The sequence below is a fragment of the Lissotriton helveticus genome, chromosome 10, assembly GCF_964261635.1.
Source record: "Lissotriton helveticus chromosome 10, aLisHel1.1, whole genome shotgun sequence".
In the NCBI taxonomy this organism is placed as follows: domain Eukaryota; kingdom Metazoa; phylum Chordata; class Amphibia; order Caudata; family Salamandridae; genus Lissotriton; species Lissotriton helveticus.
In genome coordinates, this window is record NC_136071.1 from 890,802,203 (window position 1) to 890,815,176 (window position 12,974).

The 12,974-nt window shown below is 41.4% G+C and overlaps 1 protein-coding gene across 5 annotated transcripts in view; it reads left to right on the forward strand.

Annotated features, from left to right (window-relative positions):
- TRAK1 (trafficking kinesin protein 1) overlaps positions 1-12,974 on the forward strand; it is a 376,613-nt gene that overhangs the window by 155,080 nt on the left and 208,559 nt on the right. The window lies entirely within an intron of this gene.

A 12,974-nucleotide genomic window follows, 5' to 3' on the forward strand; every position in this document is an offset into this window, starting at 1 on the left:
GCTTCGGCCCGGCTTGCTTGAATCCTGATGGTGCAATGAGCAAGGGACTCACATCTGAGTATACCCTTCCACGCTTAGGGTGGACAAAAATATTTACAACAAGGGGTGGTGATGGACAGAGTCTCTGAATTAAGCAGAGTACTCTCACCCAGTCAAGAGATCAGGGCTAGATCCAACACCGTTTTTTAGCTCATTGCACCATCCCAGTTTCAGAACCTGGCTGTATGCAAATTAGTCTGTCCCTGGCCCAGTGCATCATGGGAACAGGGCACCTTGTCATGTGGCATATCACTCATTTTCGAGCAGCTTGGCTACTGCGAGCACTGCCACACTGCCTATGTGAATAAGTACAAATGTCTCCACATACAATAACCCCTCAGCCCAAGTGTTGGTCCGGTGCTGCAAACCAGTCGAATTGCAGGGTCAGGCCCCGGGCCTCATACAGTTCCAGCAGTTTGGTACCTCAGGGTCAATGCTGGTGGGTAGTCTGAATCAAGGTGGGCTCAATGAGAGCGGATGTCCCCCACTGCAGGTTTTGTTAGCTCAGTCTGACACCGAGAGCTGCTCCGCCTGTACATACATCATTAGCTTAATTTTTGGCCTCCATTCTTCTACTGCTCCCACAACGCTCTTCTTCTGCTCCCACAACGCTCTTCTTCTGCTCCCACAACGCTCTTCTTCACTCATGCCTAGTGTCCGCTGTTTATGTGTGCAGCTAAGGTAGATTTTTGCAGCTCTCCTGCACCTACAATGTGTAGGAAATATGTTTTTGTTAACATTGTGTCTGAATGTGATTTTTGCGGGCGCCGTGATTTTTATTTCAAGGAACTAAACAGGAAAATCTTCCTTGTTTCCTGTGGACCAAAATTGTTGAATAGATGTAATGGATTCTGCGGAGTCAACGTTAATAAGGGTAGGACTAAATTAATATTTGTTGTGTGTTGTAGTAGCTGCTCATCTAATTCATTGCTAGCAGCAGTGATATGACTGTATACTTTTGCAGCCAACTTACTAGTTCTGTCACCTCTAAGAAAAACAAATCTTGAAAACAGATCTGGCTTCAATGTATTAATGCACGACAATATTAGTTATATAACTTTTAACACAGTAATGACAGACCTAATAGCGTTGCCAGTGCTTGTTATTATTAGGAGGTGATACAACTACCTGCACCTCCTGTCTTTACTAATGTTCTGACACTTTGAAGCCATTTTCCTCCCCTTCAGCATAGTGGTTGGGGCAGGAGTACAGCACTGATCCGTGACTCACCATAAACTAAGAGACTTTACTTAGAGCCTCTGAATCAGAAAACTAGGCCGTTGATTCAGTATTGTCCTGGGATTTCTTCTTCCAGCCTGACAAGAATTTTTCATCTCCATCTCCTAAATTTCTAAATTAAAATTTAGCTGACTGCTGCAGGTCTCTCTGTCAACTCCATTCAGTGTTATTCCCCAGCTGATAACTCTGAAGAACAGCCTCTTTCTTCAGTTTAAAATGCTTCATTGCTGGATCACAAAATGAGAATTAGTAGCACTTATGAAAGGCAATGCTGAAACACCTCTTTTTTTTAAAAACTGCCTCCCTAAGAGTAAATTAAAGAAATAACACTGTAAAAATGATCGTTTTCAGACAAGAGTTTTTGATGCTGGCCAGAAAACGTTTCACCGATGCTGGGTACCTGAAAAAGGAGGACTGGATCGCAATGCTGAGGTTTTTATGGGTCATAGGGCCTGCTTTGTTCTAAAATCTGCTATTGAATTTAGAGAAACATGCACATATTTTGCTGATTACAGCCTTTTCTCATCAAGTAGTATGCAGATTTCTTTCTAGCATGGGTCCAAAGAGAAACAAGTACGGTGAGCTTTCGTTATGTAAGTGCACAAATATTTATTCTAAATTCACTAAAATCTTCATTATATCCATGCACCAATGTTTCTCCTGTGAATGCAAGTTTTGTTAAGATTTATGTTAGCAGGCATTGTATGTTGAAAATAATTGAATTGGACCTTATAATAGCACTTAATAATAGTAAGATCTAAGATTAACCTGGTAAACATACTAGGATTTCAGCTGTTTCTTTGCTCATTGTTTTCATTTTCTGAAAGTGAGCACTACCCACAGAAATTTCAGCAAAGGTGTGATGGGGAGAGACAGTAAGTTCGTTTTTGCTATGTATCCTGTAGCAGTGAGTGCATAAATAAAAGCATGATGGACAGATCTACGAATTTCCACAAGTCTTCAAGTTATACATTTGATTTGGATAAGAAACTGTGGAACAATATCATAGTTACTGAACATAGAGAGTCTAAAAAAAGTAAAAAAATAAAAATTGTGTATAATAGAGTTGTGATAAACTTGATTTTAAAAACAGTCCATGACTTTTGTTGACTATTAAAATTGTGGGAGGGGTTTGATAGAGAAATAGAAGTGAAAAGGGAGCCCCAGACATCGAAGGATGATCAGAAGGAGTGTTGGAAAAGGCCCTTTTTGCATGGTTATCCCCAAACATTTTGCTTCTTCCTCCCTCGTTTTTCCTGACCTGTGGTTTTGGCTGTAGAACTCTGGGCACTTTACCACTGCTGATCAGCGCTATAGTGCATATGCTCTCCCTGTAAATTGTTATTGTGATTGCTTATCCATGATTGGCTTATTTGTTTTACCAGTAGGTCCCTAGTAAAGTGCACTGAGTGTACCAGGGCTTGTAATTCAAATGCTCCTAGTGGGACTGCAGCACTGATTGTGCCACCCACAGGAGTAGCGCTGAAAAGAGGTCTCAGCCTGTCACCGCAGTGCCTGTGCGCAGTTTAACTGCCATCTTCTCCTGGCCAGTGTACCCACTTGCCATGCCCTAAGTCTTCCCTTTTCTTACCCATTGGACACCCCTTTGGTATGCCCAAGGTACCTCCCTGGGCAGGGTGCAGTGTATGTGAAAGGTAGGACATGTACTAGTGTGGGTAACATGTTCTGATAGTGAAATACTGCCAATTTCGTTTTTCACTATTGAAAGGCTATCTTGCTCATAGGACAGAATGGGGAATGCTGTGTAACATGTTTGCCTGCATATCTTCCCATAGGAGTGAGATTGAAACTTGGAGTCTGGTATCCCTGAACTCAGAATTTAATAACACATCTTTTAGGAAGGATGTTTTTTAAATCCTGTGTTTGAAAATAGCACTTTTAGAAAGTGGCTATTTTCTTGTTTAACCTTTCTGTGTGCCTCTGCCTGTTTGTGGATCGACTGTCTGGTTTGAGAGTGACAGGGGCTGGGGTGGCTCCAGGAGTCTGGGTGAGTCAGCACTAGGCTGAATAGTCCTATCTGCGTTTGGAGTGGTGGGAGGAGTAGCACCTGGGTCTGAATAGGGCTGTGCCTGCCTTCCACAATGCTGGCTCCACCTCCTGTGGTGCGTCTGATGACCCTGGACCACACTGACAAAGGAAGAAGTTGTGCACTGGTAGAGTGCACCCAGAACTGGTTTGGGCTGGGTCCAGGACCCCTCACACATAGAGAACAAAAACATTTGGGGTATACATATGAGAGCTGAAAGTTAGACTACTACTTTGTGATCAAGAGGAATCCCTGCCAAAGAATATCAGCTGAAGAGACTGAGGAGAAGTACTGCCCTTGCTGAGTGTCTGGGGTTGGCCTGCAGTTTGCTGTTTCTACTGAGGAAAGATCTAAAGGACTTTGCTGTGTCCCCTGCTTGAAGAAGGACTTTGCTGTGTCTCTCTGAAGAAAAGTCTCCAAGGGCCTGAGTAGAGCTGGTCTCCTGTTTCTGAAGTCCCAAGCACAAACGGACTTCACCTCCACCCAGATCTTTTGACTGGGTGTGAGTGTTTGATTGATTCGGATGCTCCGTCCATCACCACCCCCTTTTGTACTGCTTTTGGCCGCTATAAGTGTGGCAGGGTATGCTCAGACGTGAGTCCCTTGCTCACTTTGCCACTGGATTCAAGCAAGCCGGGCTGAAGACGGCTGGAATACCAGAAACCGGTCCTCGGACGCTTGTTTCCGGTCCAGGGAAGACATGGCTTGGTAGTTCGGGCTGGACTGTACCCATGAGGCACAGGGTCAGACTGATTTGCATATAGCCATGTCTGAACTGGGGTGGCAGAGTGGGCTAAAGAACGGTGATGGATTCAACCCAGATCTTTTGACTGGGTGTGAGTGTTTGATTGATTCAGATGCTCCGTCCATCACCACCCCCTTTTGTACCGCTTTTGGCCGCCATAAGTGTGGCAGGGTATGCTCAGACATGAGTTCCTTGCTCACTTTGCCACTGGATTCAAGCAAGCAGGGCTGAAGACGGCTGGAATGCCAGAAACCGGTCCTCGGAAGCTTGTTTCCGGTCCAGGGAAGACGTGGCTTGGCAGTTCGGGCTGGACTGTACCCATGAGGCACAGGGTCAGACTGATTTGCATATAGCCATGTCTGAACTGGGGTGGCAGAGTGGGCTAAAGAACGGTGATGGATTCAACCCAGATCCTTTGACTGGGTGTGAGTGTTTGATTGATTCGGATGCTCTGTCCATCACCACCCCCTTTTGGGAGTTCCAGTCAGCCAGGAGGACTTGTAATTGTGTGTGAGGCCTGTCTGCTGTTGTGAGCTGAACAAGAGTAAGAAGAGGAAGAAAATCTGTTTACCGACGCCGTCAACGTGACGATGCGACCTGCATCGAAGCCCGGGGAGCCGCTCGTAAAGTGAAGATGCGGCGCAGAGCCTGCTCCGCAGCTCTGACGCCCTACGACGCCGCTGACACTGGCAGCGATCTGCCGTGACCGACGCCAGCTCTCTCATCGACTCCGTTCTTCGCCAAGTGCCGGCCTCCTATTATCGCGGCACCGATAACCGCTGAGGGTGACTCACAAGAACCGCGATGTCACATCATCACAGGAGACGACATTGTTCTTCTTCGACGCCGTGCATTGTCACCGACATAATTTTGCAAGGTACTGTTGCTCGGGAGTCTGTATGACTCGGCGCCCGACGCCGCGATCCTCGCGGGCGGAGTCATACTTTGGATTTTGCCCTGTCCTGACATCGTGATAGCCCTAGTTGGTGCTATTTGATTTCGACAATTTTATTTTTGCAACCACCTTTCTAAATACATTCTACTGAGTTTCGTATGTTAGATTTTTATCGTTTTGATCTTGATTAAGTTTAGTAAAGATATGTTATTTTTCTAACCTGGTGTGGTATCCATTTGTGCTGTTTTAACATGCCAAGCTACCAAGGGGGTAAGCAGGGTTTATCTAAAGTGTGTATCCCCCTTAACCCTGACTAGAAGCAAGTGTCCCTATTTGGTCAAAGGTACCTCCCTCTGCCAACTAGACACCCCCATTTGTAACAAGGAGCATGATTTTCAATGGATATGAAGAGGTTCACATGAACAAGAATGTCTGGATAATTTACAAGGATTGCATTCAAGTAAAAAATCTAGGGCCCAATGTACAAAGCCTTGCAAACCCTGAGATTTGCAATATCATGGTTTGCGTCTCCAAAACCTCTTTTTCTTTTTACTTTTACAAAACCCATTCTGCAAATTGGAAATGCCTTTCTGTTTTGCAGAATGGGTTTTGCAATTAGGAGCAGACGTGAAAGATGCGTCCATCATAATTGCAAGTTTCAGTGGTATGCATCAGTGGTTTATGACAGCAAACCATTGATCAGTTACCAACACATCAAATGGGGTGGTAACGCTTCGTACAAGAGAATTAGTCTGTCTGGGACACTTTCCGCCTTGTGAATACTGTCTGACAGCCTGGGGAGGGAGCAGGCATGCATTCCATAGTGAAAATATGTTGCGAGTGCTCCTCCCCAAGAATTCCCAAATGACATAATTTCCTTTCTTAGCTAATCCGTCAGTAGAAAAACGTTCAGTGTGCTTTAGGCCACCCCATTGCTTAGCTTTGGTTCTCTTTCTTTTCTGTTCAGTTTGATTTTTATTTAGTGACTTTCATTCAATAAATGAGACTTTTTTTAATTCAAAACCAGTACTGTGCCTTTTAACTAGCATAGCCTGCTTAAAAGAAAAAAAAAACTTTCCTTTTTGGGAATGAAGACACTGGGATATTATCTGCTGTTCCTTGCAGGCCACCATACCTATGTAGCCAATCACAGTGGTCGCTGATAAAAACCTGCCGAATTATTATTCATTAGACAGGTTCTTCTGTGACCAACCCCCCCCGCAGTAGGATTTAGTTTGAATGTGTCTGCCTAATGGCAATGCAGATTTGTACCTGTGTTAAAAGGGGAAACAAACCTTAAACAAGTTATCTTCGTTTTTCAACAATGCTAGATCTGGCAGGGGTGGGTTTCATTAACAGGTAAAGGCTTGTGTTTGATGCTAAAAGATTATTGACCCAAAAATATTCTGGCTTGGAGATTTAAGGCTCCACCTTCCTATTTCTTCCTACATGGCATTGGAATTGGAATGCTTCCCTTTTTTAGTGTGCTTTAATTGATTACTTCATCACCCGTAAAGATATTTATGGTGCTAGACTGTGAACATTAATTGCAGCATCGGACAAACCAGCTCAGTTTTTAAGTCTTATTCAGTCTTTGTATTCTTAAATATGCTTAAATCAGGGTCCATATTTAACAGGCCTCCAATCATTGGGGATTCATGTCACACATGGAGGAAGGCATGGATTTGTCTCCTCACCCCATAGCTCAATTATACATTACAAGTCTTCTTGAGCTTATCATTAAGGTTAGAGTTAGAAATTCCCTTAGGGTGGGTATTTATCCCTGCACAGTTCTATTCTAAATGTTACTACTAGACTCTATGGAGCTTGGCTACATTCTTTATGTGACTACTAACAAATGAAAGAGATAGCAGTTAACAAGGACACATCTAAGTAATGATTTTTGGTGACACATTACCTCAGTAAACCAGCCCAATCGTCAACTACAAGTTATAAAACATGATTTCATAAAATTATTGGGGCATTATAGTGAACCAAATGAGGTAGTCTCAGTTCTAGAAAGGCTATATGCGATGTGCCTGTGTACTAAATGTATTTTCTTACATATAAAATGTCACCACACTATAATTTCATGTGTGAACTGATTTCCTCATATTGGTGGGGCGTATCCATTTCAGGGTGGAGATGTCTTATAATTGGTGAACACCTACGAACGCGTAATTTCTTAGAACGTTCTAAAACTTTTTAAGGCATTTCTCCATGCCGTATATGGTCAGTGATGTACTTTGGTCATTGGCATGAGTACGACTCTATCACGGTAAGGATGAGATAGTAATATCGCAAAAGTTGGCCTGGGTGTACTGAAATGTGTTACTTCATTGGAAACCATACCTCGCAACCCCTCTAAAAACACAAATGAACATACACCTTTTGTAAACATTTACGCAGGTCTAAATGTATTTCTGCTTCATTAATTTATGCACGTGTGAATGTCTGCCCTTTTGAGTACTCCTGGATAGTTGAGTGCCACACCTTTGCATGACTACTACTAGATTTTTTGGTGAATTAGAAAAAGTTCTAAATTTGCTGCATATGTAGGCCTAAACCTTAGGATGTAAATGTATTCTTTAAATGGTAAATCGGGCCCAGTGAGAGCTGGCTTAGTTCAGGGATATCGAGTAAAGAGCGAATTACTGTAGCTGTGTCTGTTCATGTGGTGAGGAAACTGGGCACTGATGTCAGAGGCCTATTTCATTCATTGTGAATGTAACTCACCCCCTAGTAATGCCTTTTTCGTTTTGTTTGGTGATATAACCTGAAAACTGGACCGGAGCTAGATGTAGATCCTTGTTACAACTGGGTGTTAATCGCGTTTGAGCAACAGACTACCTTTCACAACCTAACAAGGATTATTTGTTGACACCACGTTTGGTGGATGCAGAAGTTTTCCCCAAGTCTGTGTGCCAAAATGGTGGATAGGAATTGTGTTCCGCTGCAGTTTGTGTGTCCTGTTTGGATTCCCACAGGGTAGATTTAGGCGCAAAAGTGCATGCTGCTGCTAAGGGGCAGGTTTCATGCAAGCATGGTTTTAGGTTTAACAAGCACTGGCGTTGCCAATAGGTCTCGTAATAGGTAAGTTGGAGCTATTACAATTGCAAATAACAATGCCTTTTTTTGGGTTTTCATTTTAAAAACATAAAGGGCTTTGTCATTTACAAAACCAATAGCTCCAACTTTCCTACTGCGAGACCTATTGGCAACGCCAGTGCTTGTTACTTAATGCCTCGTAGAGGCAGCGCATGCGCTGCCCTATACGAGACGTAAAAATAAAATCAGAGTGTAGCATCCCCACACTCCAGAAATCCAAAGAATGTCTCTCCTTTTACCATGCATAAGCTCTTGCATGAAAAAGAAGTGCAGGAAATAATATATTTTTTACAAAGCAAACATATTTTGCAGTCTGCCAGCAACCAAATCAGGGCGACTGAGACTCAACACAACACCGAGAGTAGCTTTTCTGGTTGGATTTGTTATGAAAACTGAAGCCTTCACTGTGTCGGGGTTTGTGCCTTCAGCTCTGCTGTCCCCACACTAATGAGAAACAAGGCTATCTCTGCATCCCCTTCCCTCCTGGCACCCTCTGTTATATAAAAGTTCATGTAAAAAAGATGCCAATTGGACATAAGTGCTCCCGGTCACCGTTCACGAGGATGAACATCTGCCAGACGCCGATGCATTCCTCACGGTGTAGGGAATCGATTGTTCTGTGATCCGTGTGTGCACAATAACTAGGACTAGTCTCAGAATGTACTGATGTATGCTCAGAATACATAGGTGAAAATTAAGACAAAAACATATATGAAAACCTGCACACTTGCTTTTTGCCAGATTCAGGTAAACGTGTTATGTAAGAATGCCACCATTTATGGTGGTCTGTCTTATAATCACAACAAAGTATTAGTGCATTACACAATTTTAGCTAAAATAAGAAAAGAAAATCGAAATATATCCGTTTATATTTGCTCTATTAAAACAGGACATATACCAGACAAAAAACATGCATCAAAGGACAATGGGGTAAAGAAGATAACCATTGAAAGAGCCTAATAATAGAATGCTGTAAATTCTTCTGGCACAGAGCGTGTAGATAGGCTAGCAGTGACGGGATAAGTTGTCACCTAATTAGTCTTCTTTCTTTGAAATGAGGCGTGGGGAATGCATCATGTCAGTAAACGGGAGCACTGGGCAGCCAGCTTTCGTATACATTTTCTGACTCAATAATTGTTCCACTTGTAGCTCATTTCATCGAACGGTCCACACGGTGGCGATAACACCTCGCATAATTGATTCGGATGATTAGGGTTCACAAAAAACTACTCAACTTTAACTCTGCTTTCCTGCGTACCTTGGTGCATGAAATGCGTTTTTCCACTGCCGGACTTCCATCACCCCACACGTGTACCCCAAGACACTGCCTTATAATCCTGTCATGCAATCAATGCTTAGATACGCGACGTGAGACAATAATAAAATACACCACGCAAAATATCAAATTTGAAACGTGACGTAACACAACAAAATAAAGAACGCAATTTGAGAAAAAAATGTTTTACCAGCTGTCGCATGTAGTCTTGAATTGTGTTCGGATACACAAGCATGCTGACTGCAAAAATAAACAAACAAATAAAAAAAGTGCAGGGGTCAAAAGTTTTTTTTATGAGCCCACCACCGATGCTCTCTGAATACCAAGGCTGCTTCGTCTTGCATCCACCTCATGCCTCTTTCCTCCCCCACCCTATACGTCTTGTCTATTCATCTCACTCTTGTAGTTTCTTTTTGTCCCTGGCCTTTTATCTTTTTTTCACTGTTTTTTCAGCCTTAATTTTACCTCTTTTTTTCTCCCTTTGGCTTTTCCCCCTTGCTCTGAGTCAAAACCTGATGATAAAAATAAGTCCCGTTCCCCAGAATTGAGTGCGGGGAACCCACCACCCGCATTCACAATGTAAAGCATATCAAAAGAAAACAATCGATTTTAAAACAACGACGCTTTGAACCTTTAATTTTTCAGTCTTGGGGCAATAGAGCCATCAGAGTTCTCTTCAACACCATGCAAGCCTGCCCAGCACACATCTAGTGTTATTAATGGCTGGTTTCTTCATTACAGTCCTGGCCAGTTTCTCTAAATAATTTCTATTATGTCTGGTTTAAGCTTGGTGAAAAAAATGCAACAGTGATGACCTCGCAGAGTCATTCCTGTAAGTGGATTATAAAGTAAAACTCTTCGCCAAGGAGCAATGCACTCACATTGCTACAAGGTCTTGCCCTCTGTGGACAATGTTTGAATCTATTAAAAGAACATGTACATAGCCGTTTCCAGTTATCAGCAGAGCCCTCAGAATATTTGAGATGACTCTAATGCAGTGCTTTGACTTGGTGTCACAAAAGGTTCAATGCTCTGAGTTTCTTCCTTTTGTATACCAGTGTTGGCCAAAATAAGCATCCGCTCAATGTTTTATCTTGCTAGCTTTTTCTATCCTTCTTTGTTGTGAACCACATGTGCACTTAGCCGGTTGGCGTGATTTGCCTATTAAATGATTAATTGATTCCTTGGTACTTGGAGACCCTCTTAAATAGCAGACCGATCTACATATTGCAAATACATTTATTTCCTCTTTTTGCAATAGTGGTTAATGATTAACTGCAAATTATTTTGTGCGCGAGGAACATTGTGTCTGTTTATCTTTCAAATGTACACACATTATAAAAACACATTACTCTGCACTCGTTATCAATGTATATCTTAAAAACAATCCAGAAATCCATTATATACAAATCTCTGATTGCCCGGATACATTTATACTCCTGTTTTAGTGCATCATTGGAAGAATCACAATCTGTCACTAGATCGAGCAAGGCCTTCCCGTGTCCTTAACTATGTTTGTGCATGTTGTAATAAGAGCAACTTGACTTTAAGTTTCTCCGCAGGCACACAACTATATAGCTGGAAGTAAATGTAGTTTTGGCAGAAATTACGATATGCAAAACAATTCTACATATCTAATTACTTTAGGATTGCTTTCTCAAAATTTCTTTGTCTCTAACTTAATTTATTTAGCTGTTCTAAGCTTCTTCTCAAAAGTATCCTGATTCGCTGATCCTTAAACCCTATCCCCCGCCCTCCCTCCAAAAACCCCAGAACCCATGGGCCGCCAAGAACTTCCCATCGTCACTTAAACAAGATCGATCCCGCTATAGCAAATGAGGCCTATGGTACATCACGTTATACCTCGGCAGGTTCTTATCCCAGACTTTTAATCATCCTGTTGGCTCCATTGTTCAATCTTTTGTATTCCCTTTCATGCTATTAGAATAAACAATATAACCAGCAATTCTACAGCAGCAGTTATGTGATATGTTTAGAGATGTAGGAAAATGTGCAATCAAAATGGCAATTATGCTGAAATTTAAAAGTTAATACTATTTCAGTTTTTATTTCCATTGAAGCATATTACATGTATTCACTTTTTTTGTAATATGTACCTACCAGTTGTTCCATGCGCATTACCATACATCTGAAAAGTCAGGAAAGATAGACCTAGGGTTTGCACCTTTATCCTAAGGCTCTTTGTCCAGCTACTCTTATAGACAGCCAGAGTACCTATTTGCTACGATGTTCTTGATTTGTTACATGGAGCTACGGCTAATCCACAAGAAGTTTCTTCGAATTTTGAGGATTTACATTACCCCTTTTGCTCTCATCATGAAATTTGTTTATGAAAACAAACCAATTGTGTACAATCAGCATATTATGAATATCAAAGTATTAGTACATCAAACGTGATACAAATAAATGCAGACACAAAATGACTAGATAAGGCACCTCAAACAATATATTCACTCATCTTAAACTGCTACAAAATCTGTGTTCGTACAAGTCCAGTTCAAATGCATTATTCTGGTTTTACTTATTTTCAGAGTGTTTGCTCCTCTTGTAGCCTGTTTGTAGTGCTGTTACTCCACTAACTTTGCATTTCTTCATGTAGGGGTGTCACGTCACACTACTTTTTATCAATTTAGAATCATTTTTACATCCTCGTTGCCTGTTGTAGTCGCCCTCAGTTCTCATCATTTAAACTTAAATTAACAAATTCATTTTGATAGTGGGCCAACTTCACTGTCTTCCAATAACCAACTTTGAGGAATGTTGCATTCTTCATTCATATCAGGCTATGGGACAATGTAGGTTCTTACTTTCTTGAATTGTATGCGTGAATTCTTAAATTAGTCTTCAGTTTCATAGCTCCAGGTTTGTTAGTAACACAATTTTCGAAAAAAACATTAAAGTGAATTAAAATAAACTTGTGAATAATAAAACATTTCCAATATACTTGCTCTCAGTTAAAAGTGAAATGTAAAAATAAGCATGAATTGGCTTTAAAAAAAACAACTCGAGAAGGCAGTCAATCCTAGCTTATTTTGATTCAGGCACCAAAGCTTTTGTAAATTGTTTATACATTGAAATATCCAGATTGAGATCATTTAGTTTTGTATAGCAAAATGTGTTAGTAAAGTAATTTTATTATCTTTCTGTAGGTACTCTAAAATCTGCTCCCAATCCTGAGTTAATTTGAATAAAGCGACAATGCTTTCCCACACATTTTGTTAAGATAATGACAAACTTTGTTATGTAGTAGTAAATGGTCTATGTTCTAAGGGCTGGGGTCTCTGTTCTTTTTGTGTGTATTTTGCTTGGCAAATCATTAAAATTCTTAGCAACCTCTTTATTTTTGCCTCTTTTATCATCTAACATTCATATCTCCAAGGCAAGAATTCGCTTTTCATTCCAGGCAGATCTCTCCTTAGACGTTCTTGCTTACAGGTAAATGTCCTCACCCTCAAAAATTGTCACTGCTGTTGACATTCCTTTATTACATGATTTGTTTCTGATGGAGATTATTGGGTAAGATATTTCATCCTCTACATGTGAATTAATTAGGGCCACATTGGACCCCTTTGCCGTAAGCAGAAACCCACCTACTGATAAATTC